Here is an 8,094-nt window from a genome sequence, read left to right on the forward strand (position 1 = left end):
ACGTTCAATGGCAGTATATATGTCAGAAAAGAACAAGGCTCACGACCTATTGTCATCCGCAATGAAGCGGACCTTGCAAAGATTGTGTAAATTGTATTTGACTGAGCTTTATATCAATATCTCTATCAATATCTTTTCATGGAATCTCCTGTAAACACAGATTTATTTGATGTCACCTGTACCAGTGGTGCCATCACGCCTTCTGAATTCATCAACGTGTACAACCCTTTCATTAAAAATCGTTCACAGTGTCCCATGTAAATGTTCGTTCATTAAAAAAGAATTTTGATGATTTTGCTGTGATGTATGACGATATTTTGCATGAAAAGTTCAAAATCATTGGAGTGTCCGAAATCTGGAACGTAGGTTGTAGTAATTTGTTTAATTTGGACTCATATTCATTGGAGTTAAATTGTCGTGAAGTCGGAAGGGGTGGTGGTGTTGCCGCCTATATCCACAACTCTGTTAAGTGCAAAGTAATATCATGTAATGTTGTACATTCAGAATCTCTTTGGCTAGAAGTAATCGATAGAAAACAAACATTTGTCCCAGGAATACTGTACAGGAAGCCAAATACAAATGTACCAGAATTTAGAAATAGTCTTTTAGAGGTCCTAAAAGATATCAAACTTGATAGGAAGCAGTGCATCCTTCTTGGCGATTTCAATATTGACCAGTCAAAACGAGATGATATTGTAGAAGATTACTTTGACACTGTAATGAGATGTATGAAGCAGTTGGTATAAAACCCGACTCAAGTCACAAATGTTTCACAAATTAACCCTTATAGATCATATTTATACAAACATAAATAAGTGTTCCATTTATACAGGTACAATTGCTGGTGATATTTCAGATCACCTGCCAGTCTTTGCTATATTCAATAATTTGTTTTCAAATGGAAGTCTATATGGCAAAATTTTTTACAGGGATTACAAACATTTCAGATTGGAAGATTTCAAACATGATTTATCACAGCAATCATGGAACGATGTTTATTCATGTACAGATGTTAATGATGCATATAACTGTTTTATTCAACCTTTAACTATTTCTGTAATAGACATGCACCTGTTTGCTCACGATCTGTAAAAAATGTCATGAAACGCAAACCATGGATTACCCGTTCCATCAAAAATTCAATTCACAGTAAACACATCTTATTTGCTGATATGGTGCATTCGAATTACGAAGCTAGAACTGTGGTCAAGCATAAAAAATTCAGAAATATCTTGACAACCGTGCTAAGAGTTTCCAAGCGTAATTATTATGAGTCCTTGTTTATTGAAAATAGTAAAAATTCCACAAGAACATGGACGATCATCAATGAATTACTTGGTAAACGTAACAGGAAACCTGGTATGTCTCTACCAGAACATTATCATGTTCTGCAGGCGATAATGAAAATACGGTTACTTATAGTACAAAAAATGAAATTCTTAATGGGTTCAATAAGTTTTTCACTAGCGTTGGACCGGATCTTGCCAGAAAAATACATACACCTCACTCTTCCTTTGCAGATTATCTGTCAAATCCCCTAGAAAATTTGTTCTTTTGTATCCCACCACAGAAACGGAAATTGTTAATTTGTTGACAAGTCTTGATGTGAAGAAGGCAACCGGTTATGACGACTTACCTGCAAAACTTATTCTCCATGCAGCAGAGTATATTGCTCAACCTCTTTGTTATATTTTTAATCTTTCTTTTAAATATTGTAAGTTTCCTGAAGCATTAAAAATAGCAAGAGTGGTTCCTATCTTTAAAAAGGGTTCGAGGGACATACCAGGAAACTATCGTCCAATCTCGGTATTGCCGCTCATAAGTAAAATTCTTGAACAAACTGTGAATAACCGATTGGTTGGCTATTTGAATAATCACGGTGTTTTCTATAAGCATCAGTATGGTTTCCGAGAAAAATATAGTGCCAAACTTTCTCTTATTAGTTTAAATGAATAATTTACTTGAACAAGTCGACCAAGGGAATTCTACCATTGGGATTTTTATTGATTTCGCCAAGGCATTCGATACCATAGATCATTCTATTCTTCTCTCAAAACTTCAACATTATGGTGTTAGAGGAATTCCACTACTTTTGTTTACAGACTACTTAAATAACAGGTCACAGTATGTTTTTGTTGACGGATGTATGTCTCAACATTTACCATTACATGTGGAGTACCCCAGGGCTCTGTACTTGGCCCTACACTATTTTTGATGTACATCAATGACCTTCCTAATTCTTCAAATTTTTTGACTTTAGGCTTTTTGCCGACGATTCCAACCTTTTCCACGCTTTTTCACGTGAAACACGCTCTGTAAATCTTTCTTTTGTGGATGTACATTTACAAGACGTTGTTAAATAATGCGATGCTAACAAGCTGACAATTAATATAAGTAAAACAAAGTATGTACTTTTTCACAGCAATCGTAACTCTGTAACACTACAAGGCAATTTATCTGTAAAGAATGTTATCATAGAAGAAGTTCTACAAGCATCTTTTGTTGGGGTTGTTTTTGATAAACATTTGACATGGAAATTTCATATTATGAGATAAACAATAGTATAAGAAAAAAAAGTAGGAATCATATTTAGGCTAAGAAACTGTGTACCACAGCAAATTCTAGTACTGCTCTACAAAGCTTTTATTGAACCAAATATTACGTATGGTCTTGAGGTATGGGGAAGTACATATCCATCATATTAACATCAGATTTTTATCACCCAAAAAATGCTGGTACGACTAATTACGTTTTCAAGATTTCGAGAATCTACTGCACCTTTATTCTTCAGACTAGGTATACTGGATGTCTATAAACTTCATAAATTACTTTTGGGAAAATTCATGTTTGATTTGCATCATAAAAATATACCACATAATTTGAGTGATTACTTTAGATTAGCTGATCATGCTATGACACTCGATTTAAACTGGGTCAAAACTTGCCTTTACCAAAAGTACGTACAACTGCAGGACAGTTTGCAATTTCATATATGGGTGCCAAAGTCTGGAACAGCCTACCCAATATTATCAAACAAAGTGCAACAAGAGATTTATTTATAAACTCATTAAGACAGCATCTCTTAAGTGAATACCAAGATGTGTGAATATCTATCTATTTTTTTTCATTTAAAATATAGAATTTTGATTAACAATTGACATAATTAGCCCTTAAAACAATATTGCAATGTAAATTTCATGAAAATGGGTCAGGCTCGATTAGCTTTAAGCTATTATTCCTGGCTCCAACTTGCCTCTTTCCTCGTCATTGTATACTTTGTATACCTTGTATACTTATACTTATATTTGGAATTGGCAATAAAGTAAAGTAAAGTAAAGTAAACAATTAAGACACACTGTTCCCAATGCCATAACAATGTGGAAGATAATCTTGAAAAACGGAAGATGGTAACGTAGAATGTTCTTCCACTTCCCGATGAAAGATGTTTCCACTACAATACACAGTGCTTGTCACTTAAACTCAATCAAGGTGCAAAAGTTAAAATGCCACTCCTCTATCAGCTGTACTTGCTTCTGACATCTGGTGATCAAACCGGCTGTATGCCCGACCACTCCTGGAAACACAGCCATTAATCCAGGTTTTCGATACAACAAAGGGCTAGTTTTGGTTGATATGATATGATGCTCTAGCAAAGTTTCTGATGAGTATTCCTCTCGCTCACTGTACTCTACACACACAGTCAATGAATTCTCTTCCTTACTTCTTCGATGAGCACTACTTTGAGCTCATCCCACCTCCTATCAGATACAGACAACATATCTGGTATCTTCAGTGGCCTGTATTTCCGTCTATTTGCGCGAGTCATCTGGCTCCATCCATACCTCCGAGGGGGCCTTATTGTTCTCTTTGAACGCCTAAGAGGTTGGGCACCAGATTCTTCTCCTGACAAAGATGATTCAACTTCTTCATTGTCCACGGAAATACCAGGATGCTCTGAATTGTCCTCTCCAGACGCATCTCCTTGAGGTAAGGACTCATCATTGACTTCTGTAGTATTTATATCCATATCTTGTGCACTGCAAGTATCGAGGACTTCTGAGGATATTTCTTTACTACCCCTCTCCGGCACAGCAATGTAAGTTTCACCGGTGATACTTTCAACAGTTTCAACACTACGATCTGGGTGTGATCGCATTGAATTCTTACATGACTCAGATCTCTTCAGCCTAAAGGGTAATCTATGTGGGTTCAGACCGATTTCATACTCCTCTTCTGTATCTGACTCACTCTCGCTTTGAAGAGTTGATCTATCTTGTGATGGATCTTCCTCACATTTGGCAAGTTTCGGTCTTCATGAGGTTCTTCTGCTGGAAGGCTGTGGCATACGCGTAGTAAATTGCAATGCAGCATTCTCTTCTTTTTGCTTTACTCGCCCTCAACGACATAAACGGGCAAGCTGTCATCAAGTTTCTTAACTACTCTGTATGGTTCTGCCTCCCAACGATCAGCAATTTTGATCTTGCCTCGTAGATTAACGTTCTTCACTAGCACTCTGTCTCCTTTGTGTAGTACTGCATCATGTACATGCTGGTCATATCTCTTTTGTTTTCTTCTGCACATCTACTGGCAGCTTTTGTGGCTTGATCATAAGCAAACTCAAGACGATTTCTTAAGCCATTTACATATGACCCTGGAGATTCTAGAGTAGTGTCTTCTGGTTGCACACCAAGGTAAACATCCATAGGTAGACGCGGATGTCTGCCGAACATTAAATAGTATGGTGAAAATCCTGTACTGTCATGTCTTGTGCAATTGTAGGCATGCACCAGGGAGAAACGTAGTCTTTCCAATTACTTTTCTTCTCGTTCTCCAATGTTCCTAACATCTCAAGGAGCGTGCGGTAAATCGTTCACAAAGCCCATTGCCCTGGGGTGATAAGGCGATGTTCTAGATTTCTCCACACCTGTTATCTTACATAATTCCCTGATAATGCGTCTTCAAACTTACGACCTTGGTCGGAGTGTAGTCTGCATGGGAATCCATAGTGTACCATAAACTGCTCAAACAAATGTTTCGCAGTGGTCTTTGCAGTTGGTTACGTGGTGGGTATTGCGACAGCATACTTGGTGAAGTGATCCGTTATGACGAGAATGTCCTTGATACCTCCTTTGGATTCCTCTAATGACAAGAAGTCCATACAGACCAACTCCAGAGGCTGATTGGTTTGTATATTCACTAGTGGGGCTCTTGTCTTGGCGCCAGCTGGATTTTTCCTTCTGGTACACCTTTCACACGTCAGAACTTTGTTCTTCACATCTTTGGACATCTGGGGCCAGTAAAATCTCTGACGCAGCAGATCCAGTGTACGTTCCTGTCCAAGGTGTCCAGTATCATCATGAGCTCCTGCCAATGCAATCTTGTGGTAGGCTGAGGGCAAAACAAGTTGATAGTGCCTTTTACCATCTACCCCAGTTCTGCTTCTGTACAACACACCTTTCCTGAAGGAAAGTCGATCACACTCCTTCAGAGCAAGTCGTACTTCAACATCTTCCATTTTCCTTCTCTTTTAGATGAAAGTTGTCCTCTCCTCTTAAAGTATATCAATCAACTCACTACAGGATCCTCTCCTTGTAGTTGAATCAAACCATTCATTGTTCAGGTAGGGAAGTGAGAATGCCCTGGCTTCTCTGGTGGGTCATCTAATGTCGTGGGCACAGCCGTAGCCGAGGCAGCAATAGCTTCTATCCATGGATTATGCTGATCCAGACAGTTCTGACCCACGGCTTTGACTTCCTCAGGACTCATCCTGATCAAAGTATCCACCACTGCGTCCCCTTTTTTTGTCAGAGCCAATACACCGGGTCTTCTAGACAGTCCATCGGCGTCTTTAATATGGCTACCAGGCTTGTATTCAAGTTAATATCATAGTTTGGCAGGGCAGCCAACCATCTAAGGCCGGTGGCATCCAGCTTCGCTGACATTAAAATGTATGTGAGTGGATTATTATCTGTCATTACTTCCACATGATTACCTGCCAGGTAATTGTGAAATTTTTCAGTGATAGCCCACTTGAGTGCCAAGAACTCCAATTTGTGGGCAGGATAGTTCTTCTCACTTATACACAAACCATGGATTGCATAGGCTACCGGTCTAATGACTCGTTTTCCCTAGACAGTGTCTGCTTGATACAGCGCTGCATCTAAACCTCCCAAACTTGCATCTGTATGCAGCTCGAATGGTCTGTTGTAGTCTGGGTAAGCCGGAACTGGAGCTGTAGTCAGTTTCTTGATAATATTATTGAATGCTTGGCTGCACTCATGTGTCCAGACATATGGTGGGGGTTTCTTCTTGGATCGATTTTGACTCCTTTCTTTCGTTTCAAGGACTGGCCTACAGTGAGCTCATTCAGCGGCTTTGCAATTGCTGAGTATCCTGGCACAAACCGTCTGTAGTACCCTGCAAAGCCGAGAAAAGTTCTCAACTCTTTGACGTTCCTTGGCTCAGGCCATTTCTTGAGTGCGGCAGTCTTTTCAGGATCTGTTTCCACTCCCTCCTCAGACACGATGTGGCCAAGGTATTTAAATCTGTTCCTAAACAGTTGACATTTGGTGTGTTTGATCTTCAAACCAAATTCACGTAGTCTCCTGAATACTTTCTCGAGTCGATCTAAGTGCTCTTCAAAGGTGTCAGAGAACACAATAATGTCATCCAAATAGGCTAAACATATCTTCATATTATAATCACCAAGGCAACGCTCAATGGTCCTCTGGAAAGTTGCTCCTGCACACTTTAAACCCATTGGCATGGCGACGCACTCATAAAGCCAAGAGGTGTTGCCTCTAAAGCCAAGAGGTGTTACGAAAGCAGTCTTTTCGATGTCTTTTTCTGCCATGGCAATTTGCCAATATCCGCTCTTCAGATCGATTGATGTAAACCAACGAGAGCCTCTCAAGATATCCAATCCTTCCTCTATCCGTGGGATGGGGTAGGAGTCGCGAACGGTAACATTGTTTAGTTTGCGATAGTCCACGCACAGTCTAACTCCTCCTTTTTTTTAACAAGTACGACTGGAGAAGCATACGGGCTCTGTGACTCGCGTATAATTCCGCTACTCAACATGTCCTTCAGGAGAAGTCTCACTTCCTCATAGTGTGCTGGAGGTATCATACGATACGGTTGGCGTATCGGCTCTTCACTGGTCAAGCGAATTTCATGCTTTACTGTGGTGCATCTACCAAAGTCATTTTCAGCCTTGGAGAAGACTTCACTGTTACGGTCAAACATTTCTTTGACATGATACATCTGTTTTTTGGTCAAGATCGAGTCACTCATATCAAAATTTGGGCTCCGCTGGTCATAACCCTACGCTCGGGTTTTGTATCCCCAGCCTGCTGAGACTGTGTAGCTGAGATAGAGTCTGGGTCAATTCGTCTGACTGCTTTGGCATATCCAACCACCTCTCCAGGTCGAATCATTACTGGATCCGGAGAGTCGTTGTGTATCATCAATGGCACTTTTGACTTTTTACGCCCACACTCAACAGTAACTATCATTGGGTCGATCATCCATCCACCAGACTCACTCCATTTCCCCTCCGGTTCCACTGTGACATAAACTTTGTCCCCAATTGGTCCTGGTTTCATCCTTCCAGTAACCCAAGCTGACTGATAGTGCTCCACGACAAGTGGAGTTTCCAATGAAGTATGGACCATTCACAGACTGCCTGTCTTCCCAATAAATATGTCTCCTGCGTGTAGCGTGTGTAAAACACTGTGACCTGTAGGGGTAATCCTGCAACTCCTGCCGACTTTGTGTTTTTCAGATTTGTATGGGGTCTTCTCATATGAGTTCAGCCAATTAGTGCCAGCTGTTATCGGTACTCTGTGATTATATGTATTATCGGGTACCACTAATGCCAAAATCAGCTTTTCTTCTGGATCTCCAAAAACTTGGACTGGAAAAGACACTTTGACTTCCGACTCCTAAATATTGCAGTATATGATCAGTAGCACCTCTAATCCCCAATAGTTCATCTAAAGAGGAAAATGGGGGCGAACCCAACTCTCTTCCCAGAAGGTTTGGCTGACTGTGGTCACTTGAGAACCTGTGTCTACTAAACATTTGCAAGTCACT

The sequence above is a fragment of the Ptychodera flava genome, unplaced genomic scaffold (assembly GCF_041260155.1).
Source record: "Ptychodera flava strain L36383 unplaced genomic scaffold, AS_Pfla_20210202 Scaffold_34__1_contigs__length_2629520_pilon, whole genome shotgun sequence".
Taxonomy (NCBI): domain Eukaryota; kingdom Metazoa; phylum Hemichordata; class Enteropneusta; family Ptychoderidae; genus Ptychodera; species Ptychodera flava.